This window comes from Lissotriton helveticus, chromosome 6, assembly GCF_964261635.1.
Source record: "Lissotriton helveticus chromosome 6, aLisHel1.1, whole genome shotgun sequence".
NCBI lineage: Eukaryota > Metazoa > Chordata > Amphibia > Caudata > Salamandridae > Lissotriton > Lissotriton helveticus.
The window spans coordinates 1,030,783,318-1,030,798,457 of record NC_136067.1 but is presented as its reverse complement, the minus strand read 5'-3'; positions in this window follow the sequence as shown (position 1 = coordinate 1,030,798,457).

Here is a 15,140-nt window from a genome sequence, read left to right as displayed (position 1 = left end):
AGCTGTAATCATGCTTCCCTCCCCGTGCAATCACGGGCTGCATTGCAGTGGCCACTGGTCTGGTCTGTTCTTGAGGCGGTCCTGGCAATATCAATACCTTGATTTGTGTCCGAGTTGCCAGCAAAATACCAGGACGCTTGATAGACGGGTCCCTGCTCGTGCTCCTGGCAGGCACGAAAAACATCACCAAGACGATCCTCTTTACTAAAAAGAAGTCCAGGGACACAGCGGGGATACCATGGAAGCCTTTATTCACAGATTGCCAGCAGAAGCATGATGCATTTAGACTCTCGTCTTCCTCAGATGCTGCCGATAGCCCGCTCTCGCCTGCTCCCTCCTTTAAATATCCGTGGCACTCCCATTGGTGGGAGAACGGCAAACCCTGCTGCCTTCTGGGAATAGAAGTCTAATGTACAACTTCATTTCCCATAATACAATGTTCAGGTGAGTCATGCAGCCGGATTTAAGATGATAGCGCCGTAAGTACTGAAACTTGCCTTGTAAAAGGGGGGGCCATGTAGTGGCGGGTGAAAACGGAATTTAGCGTGTTGCAAGCTCCCTCGGGACCCCAACATCCAGCCCCCGTAGTGAGAACAAACTGGGCCTGAGGCAAGCCGTAATCATGCTTCCCTCCCCGAGCAATCACGGGCTGCATTGCAGTGGCCACTGGTGTGGTCTGTTCTTGAGGCGGTCATGGCAATATCAATACCTTGATTTGTGTCCGAGTTGCCAGCAAAATACCAGGACGCTTGATAGACGGGTCCCTGCTCGTGCTCCTGGCAGGCACGAAAAACATCACCAAGACGATCCTCTTTACTAAAAAGAAGTCCAGGGACACAGCGGGGATACCATGGAAGCCTTTATTCACAGATTGCCAGCAGAAGCATGATGCATTTAGACTCTCGTCTTCCTCAGATGCTGCTGATAGCCCGCTCTCGCCTGCTCCCTCCTTTAAATATCCGTGGCACTCCCATTGGTGGGAGAACGGCAAACCCTCCTGCCTTCTGGGAATAGAAGTCTAATGTACAACTTCATTTCCCATAATACAATGTTCAGGTGAGTCATCCAGCCGGATTTAAGATGACAGCGCCGTAAGTACTGAAACTTGCCTTGTAAAAGGGGGGGCCATGTAGTGGCGGGTGAAAACGGAATTTAGCGTGTTGGAGGCTCCCTCTGGTCCCCAACGTTCAGCCCCCGTAGTGAGAACAAACTGGGCCTGAGGCAAGCTGTAATCATGCTTCCCTCCCCGTGCAATCACGGGCTGCATTGTAGTGGCCACTGGTCTTGTCTGTTCTTGAGGCGGTCCTGGCAATATCAATACCTTGATTTGTGTCCGAGTTAACAGCAAAATACCAGGACGCTTGATAGACGGGTCCCTGCTCGTGCTCCTGGCAGGCACGAAAAACATCACCAAGACGATCCTCTTTACTAAAAAGAAGTCCAGGGACACAGCGGGGATACCATGGAATCCTTTATTCACAGATTGCCAGCAGAAGCATGATGCATTTCGACTCTCGTCTTCCTCAGATGCTGCTGATAGCCCGCTCTCGCCTGCTCCCTCCTTTAAATATCCGTGGCACTCCCATTGGTGGGAGAACGGCAGACCCTGCTGCCTTCTGGGAATAGAAGTCTAATGTACAACTTCATTTCCCATAATACAATGTTCAGGTGAGTCATGCAGCCGGATTTAAGATGATAGCGCCGTAAGTACTGAAACTTGCCTTGAAAAAGGGGGGACCATGTAGTGGCGGGTGAAAACGGAATTTAGCGTGTTGCAGGCTCCCTCGGGTCCCCAACGTCTAGCCCCCGTAGTGAGAACAAACTGGGCCTGAGGCAAGCTGTAATCATGCTTCCCTCCCCGTGCAATCTCGGGCTGCATTGCAGTGGCCACTGGTCTGGTCTGTTCTTGAGGCGGGCCTGGCAATATCAATACCTTGATTTGTGTCCGAGTTAACAGCAAAATACCAGGACGCTTGATAGACGGGTCCCTGCTCGTGCTCCTGGCAGACACGAAAAACATCACCAAGACGATCCTCTTTACTAAAAAGAAGTCCAGGGACACAGCGGGGATACCATGGAAGCCTTTATTCACAGATTGCCAGCAGAAGCATGATGCATTTAGACTCTCGTCTTCCTCAGATGCTGCTGATAGCCCGCTCTCGCCTGCTCCCTCCTTTAAATATCCGTGGCACTCCCATTGGTGGGAGAACGGCAAACCCTCCAGCCTTCTGGGAATAGAAGTCTAATGTACAACTTCATTTCCCATAATACAATGTTCAGGTGAGTCATCCAGCCGGATTTAAGATGACAGCGCCGTAAGTACTGAAACTTGACTTGTAAAAGGGGGGGCCATGTAGTGGCGGGTGAAAACGGAATTTAGCGTGTTGCAGGCTCCTTCGGGTCCCCAACGTTCAGCCCCCGTAGTGAGAACAAACTGGGCCTGAGGCAAGCTGTAATCATGCTTCCCTCCCCGTGCAATCACGGGCTGCATTGCAGTGGCCACTGGTGTGGTCTGTTCTTGAGGCGGTCCTGGCAATATCAATACCTTGATTTGTGTCCGAGTTGCCAGCAAAATACCAGGACGCTTGATAGACGGGTCCCTGCTCGTGCTCCTGGCAGGCACGAAAAACATCACCAAGACGATCCTCTTTACTAAAAAGAAGTCCAGGGACACAGCGGGGATACCATGGAAGCCTTTATTCACAGATTGCCAGCAGAAGCATGATGCATTTAGACTCTCGTCTTCCTCAGATGCTGCTGATAGCCCGCTCTCGCCTGCTCCCTCCTTTAAATATCCATGGCACTCCCATTGGTGGGAGAACGGCAAACCCTCTTGCCTTCTGGGAATAGAAGTCTAATGTACAACTTAATTTCCCATAATACAATGTTCAGGTGAGTCATGCAGCCGGATTTAAGATGATAGCGCCGTAAGTACTGAAACTTGCCTTGTAAAAGGGGGGGCCATGTAGTGGCGGGTGAAAACGGAATTTAGCGTGTTGCAGGCTCCCTCGGGTCCCCAACGTCCAGCCCCCGTAGCGAGAACAAACTGGGCCTGAGGCAAGCTGTAATCATGATTCCCTCCACGTGCAATCACGGGCTGCATTGCAGTGGCCACTGGTCTGGTCTGTTCTTCAGGCGGTCCTGGCAATATCAATACCTTGATTTGTGTCCGAGTTGCCAGCAAAATACCAGGATGCTTGATAGACGGGTCCCTGCTCGTGCTCCTGGCAGGCACGAAAAACATCACCAAGACGATCCTCTTTACTAAAAAGAAGTCCAGGGACACAGTGGGGATACCATGGAAGCCTTTATTCACAGATTGCCAGCAGAAGCATGATGCATTCCGACTCTCGTCTTCCTCAGATGCTGCTGATAGCCCGCTCTCGCCTGCTCCCTCCTTTAAATATCCGTGGCACTCCCATTGGTGGGAGAACGGCAAACCCTCCTGCCTTCTGGGAATAGAAGTCTAATGTACAACTTCATTTCCCATAATACAATGTTCAGGTGAGTTATGCAGCCGGATTTAAGATGATAGCGCCGTAAGTACTGAAACTTGCCTTGTAAAAGGGGGGGCCATATAGTGGCGGGTGAAAACGGAATTTAGCGTGTTGCAGGCTCCCTCGGGTCCCCAACGTCTAGCCCCCGTAGTGAGAACAAACTGGGCCTGAGGCAAGCTGTAATCATGCTTCCCTCCCCGTGCAATCTCGGGCTGCATTGCAGTGGCCACTGGTCTGGTCTGTTCTTGAGGCGGGCCTGGCAATATCAATACCTTGATTTGTGTCCGAGTTAACAGCAAAATACCAGGACGCTTGATAGACGGGTCCCTGCTCGTGCTCCTGGCAGACACGAAAAACATCACCAAGACGATCCTCTTTACTAAAAAGAAGTCCAGGGACACAGCGGGGATACCATGGAAGCCTTTATTCACAGATTGCCAGCAGAAGCATGATGCATTCCGACTCTCGTCTTCCTCAGATGCTGTTGATAGCCCGCTCTCGCCTGCTCCCTCCTTTAAATATCCGTGGCACTCCCATTGGTGGGAGAACGGCAAACCCTGCTGCCTTCTGGGAATAGAAGTCTAATGTACAACTTCATTTCCCATAATACAATGTTCAGGTGAGTCATGCAGCCGGATTTAAGATGATAGAGCCGTAAGTACTGAAACTTGCCTTGTAAAAGGGGGGAACATGTAGTGGCGGGTGAAAACGGAATTTAGCGTGTTGCAGGCTCCCTCGGGTCCCCAACGTCCAGCCCCCGTAGTGAGAACAAACTGGGCCTGAGGCAAGCTGTAATCATGCTTCCCTCCCCGTGCAATCACGGGCTGCATTGCAGTGGCCACTGGTCTGGTCTGTTCTTGAGGCGGTCCTGGCAATATCAATACCTTGATTTGTGTCCGAGTTAACAGCAAAATACCAGGACGCTTGATAGACGGGTCCCTGCTCGTGCTCCTGGCAGGCACGAAAAACATCACCAAGACGATCCTTTTTACTAAAAAGAAGTCCAGGGACACAGCGGGGATACCATGGAAGCCTTTATTCACAGATTGCCAGCAGAAGCATGATGCATTTCGACTCTCGTCTTCCTCAGATGCTGCTGATAGCCCGCTCTCGCCTGCTCCCTCCTTTAAATATCCGTGGTACTCTCATTGGTGGGAGAACGGCAGACCCTGCTGCCTTCTGGGAATAGAAGTCTAATGTACAACTTCATTTCCCATAATACAATGTTCAGGTGAGTCATGCAGCCGGATTTAAGATGATAGCGCCGTAAGTACTGAAACTTGCCTTGTAAAAGGGGGGACCATGTAGTGGCGGGTGAAAACGGAATTTAGCGTGTTGCAGGCTTCTCGGGTCCCCAACGTCCAGCCCCCGTAGTGAGAACAAACAGGGCCTGAGGCAAGCTGTAATCATGCTTCCCTCCCCGTGCAATCACGGGCTGCATTGCAGTGGCCACTGGTCTGGTCTGTTCTTGAGGCGGTCCTGGCAATATCAATACCTTGATTTGTGTCCGAGTTGCCAGCAAAATACCAGGACGCTTGATAGACGGGTCCCTGCTCGTGCTCCTGGCAGGCATGAAAAACATCACCAAGACGATCCTCTTTACTAAAAAGAAGTCCAGGGACACAGCGGGGATACCATGGAAGCCTTTATTCACAGATTGCCAGCAGAAGCATGATGCATTTAGACTCTCGTCTTCCTCAGATGCTGCTGATAGCCCGCTCTCGCCTGCTCCCTCCTTTAAATATCCGTGGCACTCCCATTGGTGGGAGAACGGCAAACCCTCCTGCCTTCTGGGAATAGAAGTCTAATGTACAACTTCATTTCCCATAATACAATGTTCAGGTGAGTCATGCAGCCAGATTTAAGATGATAGCGCCTTAAGTACTGAAACTTGCATTGTAAAAGGGGGGGCCATGTAGTGGCGGGTGAAAACTGAATTTAGCGTGTTGCAGGCTCCCTCGGGTCCCCAACGTCCAGCCCCCGTAGTGAGAACAAACTGGGCCTGAGGCAAGCTGTAATCATGCTTCCCTCCCCGTGCAATCACGGGCTGCATTGCAGTGGCCACTGGTGTGGTCTGTTCTTGAGGCGGTCCTGGCAATATCAATACCTTGATTTGTGTCCGAGGTAACAGCAAAATACCAGGACGCTTGATAGACGGGTCCCTGCTCATGCTCCTGGCAGGCACGAAAAACATCACCAAGACGATCCTCTTTACTAAAAAGAAGTCCAGGGACACAGCGGGGATACCATGGAAGCCTTTATTCACAGATTGCCAGCAGAAGCATGATGCATTTCGACTCTCGTCTTCCTCAGATGCAGCTGATAGCCCGCTCTCGCCTGCTCCCTCCTTTAAATATCCGTGGCACTCCCATTGGTGGGAGAACGGCAAACCCTGCTGCCTTCTGGGAATAGAAGTCTAATGTACAACTTCATTTCCCATAATACAATGTTCAGGTGAGTCATGCAGCCGGATTTAAGATGATAGCGCCGTAAGTACTGAAACTTGCCTTGTAAAAGGGGGGGGCCATGTAGTGGCGGGTGAAAACAGAATTTAGCGTGTTGCAGGCTCCCTCGGGTCCCCAACGTCCAGCCCCCGTAGTGAGAACAAACTGGGCCTGAGGCAAGCTGTAATCATGCTTCCCTCCCCGTGCAATCACGGGCTGCATTGCAGTGGCCACTGGTGTGGTCTGTTCTTGAGGCGGTCATGGCAATATCAATACCTTGATTTGTGTCCGAGTTGCCAGCAAAATACCAGGACGCTTGATAGACAGGTCCCTGCTCGTGCTCCTGGCAGGCACGAAAAACATCACCAAGGCGATCCTCTTTATTAAAAAGAAGTCCAGGGACACAGCGGGGATAGCATGGAAGCCTTTATTCACAGATTGCCAGCAGAAGCATGATGCATTTAGACTCTCATCTTCCTCAGATGCTGCTGATAGCCCGCTCTCGCCTGCTCCCTCCTTTAAATATCCGTGGCACTCCCGTTGGTGGGAGAACGGCAAACCCTCCTGCCTTCTGGGAATAGAAGTCTAATGTACAACTTCCTTTCCCATAATACAATGTTCAGGTGAGTCATGCAGCCTGATTTAAGATGATAGCGCCGTGAGTACTGAAACTTGCCTTGTAGAAGGGGGGGCCATGTAGTGGCGGGTGAAAACGGAATTTAGCGTGTTGCAGGCTCCCTCGGGTCCCCAACGTCCAGCCCCCGTAGTGAGAACAAACTGGGCCTGAGGCAAGCTGTAATCATGCTTCCCTCCCCGTGCAATCTCGGGCTGCATTGCAGTGGCCATTGGTCTGGTCTGGTCTGTTCTTGAGGCGGTCCTGGCAATATCAATACCTTGATTTGTGTCCGAGTTAACAGCAAAATACCAGGACGCTTGATAGACGGGTCCCTGCTCGTGCTCCTGGCAGACACGAAAAACATCACCAAGACGATCCTCTTTACTAAAAAGAAGTCCAGGGACACAGCGGGGATACCATGGAAGCCTTTATTCACAGATTGCCAGCAGAAGCATGATGCATTTTGACTCTCGCCTTCCTCAGATGCTGCTGATAGCCCGCTCTCGCCTGCCCCCTCCTTTAAATATCCGTGGCACTCCCATTGGTGGGAGAACGGCAAACCCTGCTGCCTTCTGGGAATAGAAGTCTAATGTACAACTTCATTTCCCATAATACAATGTTCAGGTGAGTCATGCAGCCGGATTTAAGATGATAGAGCCGTAAGTACTGAAACTTGCCTTGTAAAAGGGGGGAACATGTAGTGGCGGGTGAAAACGGAATTTAGCGTGTTGCAGGCTCCCTCGGGTCCCCAACGTCTAGCCCCCGTAGTGAGAACAAACTGGGCCTGAGGCAAGCTGTAATCATGCTTCCCTCCCCGTGCAATCTCGGGCTGCATTGCAGTGGCCACTGGTCTGGTCTGTTCTTGAGGCGGGCCTGGCAATATCAATACCTTGATTTGTGTCCGAGTTAACAGCAAAATACCAGGACGCTTGATAGACGGGTCCCTGCTCGTGCTCCTGGCAGACACGAAAAACATCACCAAGACGATCCTCTTTACTAAAAAGAAGTCCAGGGACACAGCGGGGATACCATGGAAGCCTTTATTCACAGATTGCCAGCAGAAGCATGATGCATTCCGACTCTCGTCTTCCTCAGATGCTGTTGATAGCCCGCTCTCGCCTGCTCCCTCCTTTAAATATCCGTGGCACTCCCATTGGTGGGAGAACGGCAAACCCTGCTGCCTTCTGGGAATAGAAGTCTAATGTACAACTTCATTTCCCATAATACAATGTTCAGGTGAGTCATGCAGCCGGATTTAAGATGATAGAGCCGTAAGTACTGAAACTTGCCTTGTAAAAGGGGGGAACATGTAGTGGCGGGTGAAAACGGAATTTAGCGTGTTGCAGGCTCCCTCGGGTCCCCAACGTCCAGCCCCCGTAGTGAGAACAAACTGGGCCTGAGGCAAGCTGTAATCATGCTTCCCTCCCCGTGCAATCACGGGCTGCATTGCAGTGGCCACTGGTCTGGTCTGTTCTTGAGGCGGTCCTGGCAATATCAATACCTTGATTTGTGTCCGAGTTAACAGCAAAATACCAGGACGCTTGATAGACGGGTCCCTGCTCGTGCTCCTGGCAGGCACGAAAAACATCACCAAGACGATCCTTTTTACTAAAAAGAAGTCCAGGGACACAGCGGGGATACCATGGAAGCCTTTATTCACAGATTGCCAGCAGAAGCATGATGCATTTCGACTCTCGTCTTCCTCAGATGCTGCTGATAGCCCGCTCTCGCCTGCTCCCTCCTTTAAATATCCGTGGTACTCTCATTGGTGGGAGAACGGCAGACCCTGCTGCCTTCTGGGAATAGAAGTCTAATGTACAACTTCATTTCCCATAATACAATGTTCAGGTGAGTCATGCAGCCGGATTTAAGATGATAGCGCCGTAAGTACTGAAACTTGCCTTGTAAAAGGGGGGACCATGTAGTGGCGGGTGAAAACGGAATTTAGCGTGTTGCAGGCTTCTCGGGTCCCCAACGTCCAGCCCCCGTAGTGAGAACAAACAGGGCCTGAGGCAAGCTGTAATCATGCTTCCCTCCCCGTGCAATCACGGGCTGCATTGCAGTGGCCACTGGTCTGGTCTGTTCTTGAGGCGGTCCTGGCAATATCAATACCTTGATTTGTGTCCGAGTTGCCAGCAAAATACCAGGACGCTTGATAGACGGGTCCCTGCTCGTGCTCCTGGCAGGCATGAAAAACATCACCAAGACGATCCTCTTTACTAAAAAGAAGTCCAGGGACACAGCGGGGATACCATGGAAGCCTTTATTCACAGATTGCCAGCAGAAGCATGATGCATTTAGACTCTCGTCTTCCTCAGATGCTGCTGATAGCCCGCTCTCGCCTGCTCCCTCCTTTAAATATCCGTGGCACTCCCATTGGTGGGAGAACGGCAAACCCTCCTGCCTTCTGGGAATAGAAGTCTAATGTACAACTTCATTTCCCATAATACAATGTTCAGGTGAGTCATGCAGCCAGATTTAAGATGATAGCGCCTTAAGTACTGAAACTTGCATTGTAAAAGGGGGGGCCATGTAGTGGCGGGTGAAAACTGAATTTAGCGTGTTGCAGGCTCACTCGGGTCCCCAACGTCCAGCCCCCGTAGTGAGAACAAACTGGGCCTGAGGCAAGCTGTAATCATGCTTCCCTCCCCGTGCAATCACGGGCTGCATTGCAGTGGCCACTGGTCTGGTCTGTTCTTGAGGCGGTCCTGGCAATATCAATACCTTGATTTGTGTCCGAGTTGGCAGCAAAATACCAGGACGCTTGATAGACGGGTCCCTGCTCGTGCTCCTGGCAGGCACGAAAAACATCACCAAGACGATCCTCTTTACTAAAAAGAAGTCCAGGGACACAGCGGGGATACCATGGAAGCCTTTATTCACAGATTGCCAGCAGAAGCATGATGCATTTAGACTCTCGTCTTCCTCAGATGCTGCTGATAGCCCGCTCTCGCCTGCTCCCTCCTTTAAATATCCGTGGAACTCCCATTGGTGGGAGAACGGCAAACCCTCCTGCCTTCTGGGAATAGAAGTCTAATGTACAACTTCATTTCCCATAATACAATGTTCAGGTGAGTCATGCAGCCGGATTTAAGATGATAGCGCCGTAAGTACTGAAACTTGCCTTGTAAAAGGGGGGGGCATGAAGTGGCGGGTGAAAACGGAATTTAGCGTGTTGCAGGCTCCCTCGGGTCCCCAACGTCCAGCCCCCGTAGTGAGAACAAACTGGGCCTGAGGCAAGCTGTAATCATGCTTCCCTCCCCGTGCAATCACGGGCTGCATTGCAGTGGCCACTGGTCTGGTCTGTTCTTGAGGCGGTCCTGGCAATATCATTACCTTGATTTGTGTCCGAGTTAACAGCAAAATACCAGGACGCTTGATAGACGGGTCCCTGCTCGTGCTCCTGGCAGACACGAAAAACATCACCAAGATGATCCTCTTTACTAAAAAGAAGTCCAGGGACACAGCGGGGATACCATGGAAGCCTTTATTCACAGATTGCCAGCAGAAGCATGATGCATTTCGACTCTCGCCTTCCTCAGATGCTGCTGATAGCCCGCTCTCGCCTGCTCCCTCCTTTAAATATCCGTGGCACTCCTATTGGTGGGAGAACGGCAAACCCTGCTGCCTTCTGGGAATAGAAGTCTAATGTACAACTTCATTTCCCATAATACAATGTTCAGGTGAGTTATGCAGCCGGATTTAAGATGATAGCGCCGTAAGTACTGAAACTTGCCTTGTAAAAGGGGGGGACCATGTAGTGGCGGGTGAAAACGGAATTTAGCGTGTTGCAGGCTCCCTCGGGTCCCCAACGTCCAGCCCCCGTAGTGAGAACAAACTGGGCCTGAGGCAAGCTGTAATCATGCTTCCCTCCCCGTGCAATCACGGGCTGCATTGCAGTGGCCACTGGTCTGGTCTGTTCTTGAGGCGGTCCTGGCAATATCAATACCTTGATTTGTGTCCGAGTTGCCAGCAAAATACCAGGACGCTTGATAGACGGGTCCCTGCTCGTGCTCCTGGCAGGCACGAAAAACATCACCAAGACGATCCTCTTTACTAAAAAGAAGTCCAGGGACACAGCGGGGATACCATGGAAGCCTTTATTCACAGATTGCCAGCAGAAGCATGATGCATTTAGACTCTCGTCTTCCTCAGATGCTGCCGATAGCCCGCTCTCGCCTGCTCCCTCCTTTAAATATCCGTGGCACTCCCATTGGTGGGAGAACGGCAAACCCTGCTGCCTTCTGGGAATAGAAGTCTAATGTACAACTTCATTTCCCATAATACAATGTTCAGGTGAGTCATGCAGCCGGATTTAAGATGATAGCGCCGTAAGTACTGAAACTTGCCTTGTAAAAGGGGGGGCCATGTAGTGGCGGGTGAAAACGGAATTTAGCGTGTTGCAAGCTCCCTCGGGACCCCAACATCCAGCCCCCGTAGTGAGAACAAACTGGGCCTGAGGCAAGCCGTAATCATGCTTCCCTCCCCGAGCAATCACGGGCTGCATTGCAGTGGCCACTGGTGTGGTCTGTTCTTGAGGCGGTCATGGCAATATCAATACCTTGATTTGTGTCCGAGTTGCCAGCAAAATACCAGGACGCTTGATAGACGGGTCCCTGCTCGTGCTCCTGGCAGGCACGAAAAACATCACCAAGACGATCCTCTTTACTAAAAAGAAGTCCAGGGACACAGCGGGGATACCATGGAAGCCTTTATTCACAGATTGCCAGCAGAAGCATGATGCATTTAGACTCTCGTCTTCCTCAGATGCTGCTGATAGCCCGCTCTCGCCTGCTCCCTCCTTTAAATATCCGTGGCACTCCCATTGGTGGGAGAACGGCAAACCCTCCTGCCTTCTGGGAATAGAAGTCTAATGTACAACTTCATTTCCCATAATACAATGTTCAGGTGAGTCATCCAGCCGGATTTAAGATGACAGCGCCGTAAGTACTGAAACTTGCCTTGTAAAAGGGGGGGCCATGTAGTGGCGGGTGAAAACGGAATTTAGCGTGTTGGAGGCTCCCTCTGGTCCCCAACGTTCAGCCCCCGTAGTGAGAACAAACTGGGCCTGAGGCAAGCTGTAATCATGCTTCCCTCCCCGTGCAATCACGGGCTGCATTGTAGTGGCCACTGGTCTTGTCTGTTCTTGAGGCGGTCCTGGCAATATCAATACCTTGATTTGTGTCCGAGTTAACAGCAAAATACCAGGACGCTTGATAGACGGGTCCCTGCTCGTGCTCCTGGCAGGCACGAAAAACATCACCAAGACGATCCTCTTTACTAAAAAGAAGTCCAGGGACACAGCGGGGATACCATGGAATCCTTTATTCACAGATTGCCAGCAGAAGCATGATGCATTTCGACTCTCGTCTTCCTCAGATGCTGCTGATAGCCCGCTCTCGCCTGCTCCCTCCTTTAAATATCCGTGGCACTCCCATTGGTGGGAGAACGGCAGACCCTGCTGCCTTCTGGGAATAGAAGTCTAATGTACAACTTCATTTCCCATAATACAATGTTCAGGTGAGTCATGCAGCCGGATTTAAGATGATAGCGCCGTAAGTACTGAAACTTGCCTTGAAAAAGGGGGGACCATGTAGTGGCGGGTGAAAACGGAATTTAGCGTGTTGCAGGCTCCCTCGGGTCCCCAACGTCTAGCCCCCGTAGTGAGAACAAACTGGGCCTGAGGCAAGCTGTAATCATGCTTCCCTCCCCGTGCAATCTCGGGCTGCATTGCAGTGGCCACTGGTCTGGTCTGTTCTTGAGGCGGGCCTGGCAATATCAATACCTTGATTTGTGTCCGAGTTAACAGCAAAATACCAGGACGCTTGATAGACGGGTCCCTGCTCGTGCTCCTGGCAGACACGAAAAACATCACCAAGACGATCCTCTTTACTAAAAAGAAGTCCAGGGACACAGCGGGGATACCATGGAAGCCTTTATTCACAGATTGCCAGCAGAAGCATGATGCATTTAGACTCTCGTCTTCCTCAGATGCTGCTGATAGCCCGCTCTCGCCTGCTCCCTCCTTTAAATATCCGTGGCACTCCCATTGGTGGGAGAACGGCAAACCCTCCAGCCTTCTGGGAATAGAAGTCTAATGTACAACTTCATTTCCCATAATACAATGTTCAGGTGAGTCATCCAGCCGGATTTAAGATGACAGCGCCGTAAGTACTGAAACTTGACTTGTAAAAGGGGGGGCCATGTAGTGGCGGGTGAAAACGGAATTTAGCGTGTTGCAGGCTCCTTCGGGTCCCCAACGTTCAGCCCCCGTAGTGAGAACAAACTGGGCCTGAGGCAAGCTGTAATCATGCTTCCCTCCCCGTGCAATCACGGGCTGCATTGCAGTGGCCACTGGTGTGGTCTGTTCTTGAGGCGGTCCTGGCAATATCAATACCTTGATTTGTGTCCGAGTTGCCAGCAAAATACCAGGACGCTTGATAGACGGGTCCCTGCTCGTGCTCCTGGCAGGCACGAAAAACATCACCAAGACGATCCTCTTTACTAAAAAGAAGTCCAGGGACACAGCGGGGATACCATGGAAGCCTTTATTCACAGATTGCCAGCAGAAGCATGATGCATTTAGACTCTCGTCTTCCTCAGATGCTGCTGATAGCCCGCTCTCGCCTGCTCCCTCCTTTAAATATCCATGGCACTCCCATTGGTGGGAGAACGGCAAACCCTCTTGCCTTCTGGGAATAGAAGTCTAATGTACAACTTAATTTCCCATAATACAATGTTCAGGTGAGTCATGCAGCCGGATTTAAGATGATAGCGCCGTAAGTACTGAAACTTGCCTTGTAAAAGGGGGGGCCATGTAGTGGCGGGTGAAAACGGAATTTAGCGTGTTGCAGGCTCCCTCGGGTCCCCAACGTCCAGCCCCCGTAGCGAGAACAAACTGGGCCTGAGGCAAGCTGTAATCATGATTCCCTCCACGTGCAATCACGGGCTGCATTGCAGTGGCCACTGGTCTGGTCTGTTCTTCAGGCGGTCCTGGCAATATCAATACCTTGATTTGTGTCCGAGTTGCCAGCAAAATACCAGGATGCTTGATAGACGGGTCCCTGCTCGTGCTCCTGGCAGGCACGAAAAACATCACCAAGACGATCCTCTTTACTAAAAAGAAGTCCAGGGACACAGTGGGGATACCATGGAAGCCTTTATTCACAGATTGCCAGCAGAAGCATGATGCATTCCGACTCTCGTCTTCCTCAGATGCTGCTGATAGCCCGCTCTCGCCTGCTCCCTCCTTTAAATATCCGTGGCACTCCCATTGGTGGGAGAACGGCAAACCCTCCTGCCTTCTGGGAATAGAAGTCTAATGTACAACTTCATTTCCCATAATACAATGTTCAGGTGAGTTATGCAGCCGGATTTAAGATGATAGCGCCGTAAGTACTGAAACTTGCCTTGTAAAAGGGGGGGCCATATAGTGGCGGGTGAAAACGGAATTTAGCGTGTTGCAGGCTCCCTCGGGTCCCCAACGTCTAGCCCCCGTAGTGAGAACAAACTGGGCCTGAGGCAAGCTGTAATCATGCTTCCCTCCCCGTGCAATCTCGGGCTGCATTGCAGTGGCCACTGGTCTGGTCTGTTCTTGAGGCGGGCCTGGCAATATCAATACCTTGATTTGTGTCCGAGTTAACAGCAAAATACCAGGACGCTTGATAGACGGGTCCCTGCTCGTGCTCCTGGCAGACACGAAAAACATCACCAAGACGATCCTCTTTACTAAAAAGAAGTCCAGGGACACAGCGGGGATACCATGGAAGCCTTTATTCACAGATTGCCAGCAGAAGCATGATGCATTCCGACTCTCGTCTTCCTCAGATGCTGTTGATAGCCCGCTCTCGCCTGCTCCCTCCTTTAAATATCCGTGGCACTCCCATTGGTGGGAGAACGGCAAACCCTGCTGCCTTCTGGGAATAGAAGTCTAATGTACAACTTCATTTCCCATAATACAATGTTCAGGTGAGTCATGCAGCCGGATTTAAGATGATAGAGCCGTAAGTACTGAAACTTGCCTTGTAAAAGGGGGGAACATGTAGTGGCGGGTGAAAACGGAATTTAGCGTGTTGCAGGCTCCCTCGGGTCCCCAACGTCCAGCCCCCGTAGTGAGAACAAACTGGGCCTGAGGCAAGCTGTAATCATGCTTCCCTCCCCGTGCAATCACGGGCTGCATTGCAGTGGCCACTGGTCTGGTCTGTTCTTGAGGCGGTCCTGGCAATATCAATACCTTGATTTGTGTCCGAGTTAACAGCAAAATACCAGGACGCTTGATAGACGGGTCCCTGCTCGTGCTCCTGGCAGGCACGAAAAACATCACCAAGACGATCCTTTTTACTAAAAAGAAGTCCAGGGACACAGCGGGGATACCATGGAAGCCTTTATTCACAGATTGCCAGCAGAAGCATGATGCATTTCGACTCTCGTCTTCCTCAGATGCTGCTGATAGCCCGCTCTCGCCTGCTCCCTCCTTTAAATATCCGTGGTACTCTCATTGGTGGGAGAACGGCAGACCCTGCTGCCTTCTGGGAATAGAAGTCTAATGTACAACTTCATTTCCCATAATACAATGTTCAGGTG